Genomic DNA, 8,542 nt, shown 5'->3' with positions numbered 1-8,542 from the left:
AGGCTTTATTTGCTGTTCTTTCTCCAGCTCCTTTAGGTGTAGGGTTAGGTTGTGTATTTGAGACCTTTCTTGTTTCTTGAGAAAGGCTTGTATTGCTATATACTTGCCTCTTAGGACTGCCTTTGCTGCATCCCAAAGATTCTGAACAGTTGTATTTTCATTTTCATTTGTTTCCATGAATTTTTTTAATTCTTCTTTAATTTCCTCGTTGACCCATTTATTCTTTAGTAGGATGCTCTCTAGCCTCCATGTATTTGAGTTCTTTCCGACTTTCCTCTTGTGATTGAGTTCTAGTTTCAAAACACTGTGGTCCAAAAATATGCAGGGAATGATCCCAATCTTTTGATACCAGTTGAGACCTGATCTGTGACCTAGGATGTAATCTATTCAGGAGAATGTTCCATGGGCACTAGAGAAGAATGTGTATTCCGTTGCTTTTGGGGTGGAATGTTCTGAATATGTCTGTGAAGTCCATTTTCTCCAGTGTGTCATTTAAAGTCTTTATTTCCTCATTGATCTTTTGCTTAGATGATCTGTCCATTTCAGTGAGGGGGGGTGTTAAAGTCCCCCACTATTATTGTATTGTTGTTGATGTGTTTCTTTGCTTTTGTTATTAATTGCCTTATATAATTGGCTGCTCCCATGTTAGGGGCATAGCTATTTACAATTGTTAGATCTTCTTGTTGGATAGACCCTTTAAGTAGGATATAGTGTCCTTCCTCATCTCTTATTATAGCCTTTGGTTTAAAATCTAATTTGTCTGATATAAGGATTGCCACCCCAGCTTTCTTTTGGTGTCCATTAGCATGGTAAATGGTTTTCCACCCCCTCACTTTCAATCTGGTAGTGTCTTTGGGTCTAAAATGAGTCTCTTGCAGACAGCATATCAATGGGTCTTGTTTTTTTATCCAATCTGATACCCTGGGTCTTTTGATTAGGGCATTTAGCCCATTTACATTCAGGGTAACTATTGAAAGATAGGAATTTAGTGCCATTGTATTGCCTGTAAGGTGATGGTTATTGTATATTGTCTGTCTTCCTTTCTGGTCTATGTTACTTTTAGGCTCTCTCTTTGCTTAGAGGACCCCTTTCAATATTTCTTGTAGGGCTGGTTTTGTGTTTGCAAATTCCTTTAGTTTTTGTTTGCCTGGAAGCTTTTTATCTCTCCTTCTATTTTCAATGATATCCTAGCTGGATATAGTATTCTTGGCTGCATATTTTTCTCATTTAGTGCTCTGAATATATCATGCCAGTCCTTTCTGGCCTGCCAGGTCTCTGTGGATAGGTCGGCTGCCAATCTAATGTTTCTACCATTGTAGATTACAGATCTCTTGTCCTGAGCTGCTTTTAGGATTTTTCCCTTTGTCTCTGAGACTTGTAAGTTTCACTATTAGATGTCGGGGTGTTGGCCTATTTTTATTGATTTTGAGGGGGGGTTCTCTGTGCCTCCTGGATTTTGATGCCTGTTCCCTTCCCCAAATTAGGGAAGTTCTCTGCTATAATTTGTTCCAATATACCTTCTGCCCCTCTCTCTCTTTCTTCTTCTTCTGGGATCCCAATTATTCTAATATTGTTTCATCTTACAGTATCACTTATCTCTTGAATTCTGCCCTCGTGATCCAGTAGTTGTTTATCTCTCTTTTTCTCAGCTTCTTTATTTTCCATCATTTGGTCTTCTATATGACTGATTCTCTCACCTGCCTCATTTATCCTAGCATTTAGAGCCTCCATTTTTTATTGCACCTCATTAATGGCATTTTTGATTTCAACTTGGTTAGATTTTAGTTCTTTTATTTCTCCACAAAGGGTTTCTCTAATATCTTCCATGTTTTTTTTCAAGCCCAGCTAGTATCTTTATAATTGTCCTTCTGAACTCTAGTTCTGACATCTTACTAATGTCTGTATTGATTAGGTCCCTGGCAGTCTGTACTGCCTCTTGTTTTTTGGTTTTTTTTTTGAGGTGATTTTTTCCATCTTATCATTTTGTCCAGAGAACAGATGAATGAGAGAACAAAATGCTAACAGGATAACAATGACCCCAGAAAAATATACACTAAACAAATTAGAAGAGACTTGAAACTGGGGGAAAAGAAAGGGAATGAAAGAAAAAAGAAAAAGAAAAAGATTAAAAAAAAAGAATATGATCAAATACGATCAGGCTGGTGAATAGATCAGTGCCACACACTAGATTTTGGGTGTACTTTGGTCTGTTAGAAGAAAGTGCCTCCCAAAATTTTAAAGAAAGAAAAACTTATATATGTACAAAAATAAGGGTAAGTACAATGAAGGGATGGGATATGACTGTAAAGATGAAAATTATAAAAGATTTTATAAAAGGAATTGATAAGAAGTTGGTTGAAAAAAGAAGAGGATTAAAAAAAAAGGGAGTGAATGTGATCATGCAGGAGACTAGAAAAAAGCCATACACTAGAGATTTAGGATATATTTTGATTTGTTAGAAAAAACTGTATCTCAAAATTTTAAAGAGAGAACAACTTATATATATACCAAAAATAAGGTTAACTACTATGAAGGGATAGAATATGACTCTAAAAATGAAAAATAAAAAAGATTTTTAAGAAAGGGATTGATAAGATGTTGGTTGAAAAAGGGAAAAAGAAAAATTCAAAAAAAGAAAAAGAAAAAGAAAAAAATTTTAAAAATTAACTTTGAAAGACTAAAGAATCAGGGGGGAAAAAAGCCATGAATTCTATGTGCAGTATTCCCCTAGTGCTGGTGTTCTGTCGTTCTGATTGATCAGTAAACTTGGTCTTGGCTGGCTGTTCTTGCTGATCTTCTGGGGGAGGGGCCTGTCGCAGTGAGTCTCAGGTGTCTTTGCCAGAGGCAGAATGCCCCACCCTTGCCAAGGGCGGGCTAAGTAATCTGCTCAGGTTTGCTCTTGGGAGCTTTTGTTCCCTGCAAGCTTTCCATACAGCTTCAGAGGATGGGAGTGAAAATGGTGGCCTCCCAATCTCCACCCCAGAAGAGGTAAGAACTTGGGGCCCCACTCCTCAATGCGCCCCCAGAGAAAAGCAGTCAATCACTCCCATCTCCCCAGTCTCCGGCCGCACTCTGTGCTCACCCGGCCTGTGATGGAGCATTTCTATCTCTGGCACCCGACCCCGTGTGGAGTCTCCAAACACAGCAGATCCCTGGGGTGAGCTCCCACGCCATTCCTCCCGGGGGAGGAAGGGGCGTCTCCCCAGATCTGCCGCTTGTTGGGTCCCTGCTGGAGGAGCAGGGGCCCGACTGTGCTGCAGATCACAGTTTATGGCAAACCCGAGCTGAGAGCCTGTGCCTCGGCTCTGTCTCTGCAGCCGGCTTCCCTGCTCCAACACCTGGGAGCTCTGCCACTCAGGCAGCCCCGGTCTTTCTGTGACCCCAAGGGTCCTGAGACCACACTGTCCCAGCAGGGCTTCCAGCCCCTGCTTAGCCACCAGTGACATCCCTCAGCGGAGCCGACTTCTAAAAGTTCCGATTTTGTGCTCTGCAGCTCTATCACTTGCCAGAAGCGGCCCACGGAGGCCCCCTCCCCCGCCGTCTATCCTCCCGAATATCGCCTCAGATTCACTTCTCCGCACGTCCTACCTTCCAGAAAGTGGTCGCTTTTCTGTTCAGCGAGTTGCTGCTACTCTTTTCTTCAATTTCCTGTTGAGTTCGTAGGTGTTCAAAATGGTTTGATCCATATCTAGCTGAATTCCTGGGACCAGACGAAATTTAGGTCTCCTACTCCACCGCCATCTTGCTCCTCCAGCTGTGCTGTGTTCATTCCTATGACAGATTTCAAAGGGATGGTTGCATCTTCATTGCTACTTTGCTTTCTTACATGAGTTTTGTGTTGTGCTTTTTTCCTCCAGAGAGATCTTATAGAGCCTTTTGTTGTAAAACAGAATGATAATGATATTATATACTGCTTCTAATGCAAGCCTTATTTTGCTTAACTTCTCCCTTAGAGGATTTGCTGTCACAGAGTAAGAAATAGTTGTGGAATGCTGTGTCTTTGTCTAAATACCATCTTGTTTAATTCCTTTTTTTTGTTATTGCTTTTTCCTCAAAATGTCAGTAAAGTTTGTCTTGCATCCAGGAAATTGTAAGACTAATTACTTGTTTCCATTCTTGTAACATGTTGCAAAAAATATTACTATACAGCTTGTCATGGACTAAAGTTTGTGTTCCCCAAAATTCCTGTGTGGAATCCCTAAACCCCAATGTGGCTGTATTTGGAATAGGATCTCTATGGAAGTAATTTGACTTAAATAATGTCATAAGGGTGGGACCTGGCCCAACAGGATTAGGGCTCCTATGACAAGAGTCACCAGAGAGCTCCTTCTCTCTCTGCACACACAGAAGAAAGGCCATGGAAGAACACAGTGAGAAGCTGTCTGTCTACCAGGCAGGAAGAGAGTGATCTCACCAAAAACCAAATCTGCTGGCACCTTGATCTGGGACTTCTAGCCTCTAGGGTATGACAAAACACATTTCTTTCTGTTTTTTAAGCCATGTAATCTGTGGTATTTTGTTATGGCTGCCCAAACACACTAATACCCAACTCTTGGAAAAGTCACTAAAACTACCATATTATAAATCCAATGGGCATTCTTAAGTTCTCATCATACATAAACTGTTTCATTCCTATTGACTGAACAAATACTTTTGAATACCCACCACTGTGTTAGACACAAAGAACACTGAAGTGAACAGAAGTTGGAGGTCTCTATACTCATGGAGCTTATATTCTAGAAAGTGAAAGAATGACAAAAGACATCAAGCAAATGAATAAAAATAATATCAAATAGTGGTAAGTTCTATGATGACAATAATTGTGTTACTTGATGACTCTGTTCCCTTGAAACATTTTGTTGTTGTTATTATTCTGGCTTTTTCCTTCACATCTCTGGCCATTTTTTTCTTTCTCTTAGGTTCATGTTCTGGCTTGTGTTCTCCTAACCATAATTTAGATATTGCCAGTCTTCTAGTCCTGATCTTGAGCATTATCATCTTCAAATATGACATCATATTTGTTTATATATTTCAAATAACTCTGAATTTTATACTTTCAGCTTAGACCCTTCCTTGGGGATGTACATATCCATGTCTTCCCTTGAATATCTTAAATACATCTCAATCTGGTTTGTTCTCAAAAGGCCTGAAGATATCCTAGAAAAAATGTCTCAGCCACCATAATTAATTAATCATTTATTCAAATCCTAAGTATCTTCCAAAACATTTCTTCTCAAATCTTGGTTGTTTCTTGACTACACTGCTGGAAATCTCAAATAGTTTCCCTCCCCCCACTCATTACTCCATCCTGTTGTGGATCCAGTGTTCTTTTTGTAAATGAAAATATGATTATGGTGTTATCCTATAAAAGACACATCCAATTGCTTTTAAAATAATGAATAAAACATTTAAAATATTCTAAAAGATGTGAAAAATCTCTAGAATCTTTTAAAATGTTATTTTCTAATCTCCTCCCTCTCTAAACTCCACACAGGTCTTTCATTTTTTTAGACGCACCATTCTCTTTCCCACCTCCAAGCTTTTGAGCAGGCTTTTCCTTCTGCTTGCGAAAAGATTTTCCCAACTGTATTGCATAATTAGGTACCTAGTCATCCTTAACATTTCAACTCTAATTTATTTCTCCATGAAAACATTCCCTACTCCACCTCCTAACATTACAGACAAAACCCTCCATACTCATTAAACTTTACACATCCTGAGAGGAGAAAGAGGCAATAATCAAATAAAATAAGTAGAATATCAGCAATCCAGAAATTTCACTCTAGAACATATAACCAACAGAAATGTATATATTTCAGGTCGATACATAAAATTATCAAAGACATATACACTAGTGTTTATAGCAATATGATTAGTCCACCACTAGAAAAATCCCAAATGCTCATCTACAAGAGAGTGAGTAAATTACAGTGAATTCAGTGAATTCATATAAAGGAATATCATTCAGCAATCTGCATGCAGCAAATCTGCATATACCAACAGTAATGAATCTCACAAATGTAATATTTAATGAGATAATAAGAGAATATAAACTTTCTGTCTTATTCCATATATGGAGAGTTCAAAACTAGACAAAAATCCACGCTATTAGAAATCAAGAGAGTGGTTACCACCGTTTTGGGTAGTGGTGACAGAAGAGGATAATGAAGAGTTTCTTGGGTTGTAGTGATATGCTGTTATTTATTTTTGGTGTAGGTTCTATGGGTTTGTTCATGCACTAGGCTGAACTTTTATGGTCTGTGACTCTGCTGCCATACTTCAAAGAAATTATTTAAAATATATATGTTAGATGCTAATTACATTGAAAAAACCAAGCAAAAAATGAAAATAGACATGGGAGGATCATGGTTTGGTAGCATTGGTGGCTATTTTAAATAGGGTAATAAGAAAACATCTCACTGAAGTGACTTTTCATCAGAACTATGAAAGTGAGGGAAAAAGTTATGTAAACATCTGGGAAAGAGTGTTCGAGCAAGAGGAAACATCAGTGCAAACTTCCCTGAGATGGTTGTCAACCTAACAATTTCAGTGAACAATGAGGGAGCCAGAATAGCTAAACGGCAGGATCAAGAGTGGGAAAGGATAGAATTAGGACATGAATTTAATAGGGAAGTAAAGCTTGAGATTTCAAGGTCTTTTCATTTGAAGAGCTTTGAACTTGTCAGAGTTAGGCTTCCCAGTAATCACACTTTTGTAAAGCCCCTTTCCACACTGAAGCCAGAACCTGTGTAAGCAATAGTGTGGCATTCAAAACTTAGTCATAAAATGTCTTGCTTCTATCTAGGTCTTTTGGAATGTTCACTCTTGGGAAGTTAACTACAATAAGAAGTCTACCTTGATTGAGACTTGTATATTCTAAGGAAGCCCAAGCTATCCAATGGAGAAGCTGCATGTTGAGAGAGATTCTGGTCAGCCCCATGCTGCTCTGGCCATTCACACTTACTGCACATGTGAGTGCAGAAGTCATCTTGAATGTCCAGTTCCATCAAACCTTCTATGAATCTAACCCCAGCTGCCTTAGACTGAAACCGCATGAAAGACTTCAAGAGCCATGCATCCAAACCTAGCCAGTCCCAAACATAAGAGATAATCAACTGTGCTTTTAAGCCACTAAGTTTTGAGGTGGTCTATTACTTTCAACAAGTAATCAAAGTAGGATTTTTCTCTAAGTGAGATAGAAAGCCATTGGAAGATTCTGAGCTGAGAAATGACATGTTTTCAAGGACCACTCATTGATGCTATGTTGTGGAAAGACTACAGGAGCTGTTGGAGGGCAATAGCAGAAGTAGGAAGACTGTTTAGTAGGTTATTACTCTCTTTGCACTTATAACCATTAATCACAGTTTTAATTAACTAATTTATTTTGTAACCTTGTAATATATTTCTTTCTGCTACGTTATAGCTTTATGAAAGTAGGGAACATGTGGATCTTAATCATTCACAAATCCTCAGTGTCTGGTAGATGACCAATAATAATTTACTGAAGGAAATTATAACGGTTTGAATGAGTGAATGAATGAATGAATGAATGAAATGAATGCTTTAGGTGCTTGACTAAATAAAGACTTTGTTCCTGGATGTTATTTGTGTTTTTGGTTCCTCATTGTTTTCTAATTTCCATTTCTGTTTTTTTTTTTTTTAACTTAATGTCTGGTTTTAAAAATAAACACACAAATAATGCATGAAAATGAGACTTTGGTAAGCATTGACTGAAGAATTTGAATACAGAATAATTTTCACATTTTTAAATCCAAATGCAGATATTTCAGGAAATGAGACAAAACTCTGCACTGAAATACATATTTCTTTCTCTTGAACAATTTAAAGTCTACAGCTTATTAATACATTTTCTATAATACTTTGTAGAATGAAACTGATCATGAATGAAATATCCTGCAAAATCAAAGGGATCAGCACTTTGGAAAATTGCAACAGAATAAAAATTGGCTTATTCCCATATGGCAGATAAAGAGATCACTGCTAAGAGGACATAGAAAATAATATTCAAAAAAGAAGAAAATTAAATATCCACATATCCAATCCCATCAGTTTCAAGAACTATCCACTTAACCACAATTTATCTTTGTCTTATTTTAAATTATTTGTAAATGATTTATTTTACTGTATATGGTTTTACATTTCCACATCTTCCCATCATTACTATAGGCCATTGTTTTACCTGAGCTTCAAGAAGTGATACCAGCGCTGTCTTAGGATGAGCTTCAGATATCAATGACAGGATATTAAATCATGAGGTGTGGAAGAGTTAGCTTTACAGCAAGAACTTTCTCATATCCACTTTCTTATTCTGTCTTCCCTATTTCTATATCCCCCAAATCTGTTCTAAGACATGTTCTCCTGTTTGCTGCCAGAAAATATTGGCAAGGTCCTATACCATTTTTAGTTAATAATCTCTTTCTTCTCAAAGAAGATACTGTACTTTCCTAGTTGGGCCAGGTGACATCTTCATAACATCACACTGGTCTAGTATGTCAATGACACCATACTATTCAGAAGCATA

This window comes from Neomonachus schauinslandi, chromosome 8 (genome assembly GCF_002201575.2).
Source record: "Neomonachus schauinslandi chromosome 8, ASM220157v2, whole genome shotgun sequence".
Classification (NCBI taxonomy): domain Eukaryota; kingdom Metazoa; phylum Chordata; class Mammalia; order Carnivora; family Phocidae; genus Neomonachus; species Neomonachus schauinslandi.
This window is presented reverse-complemented; position numbering follows the sequence as displayed.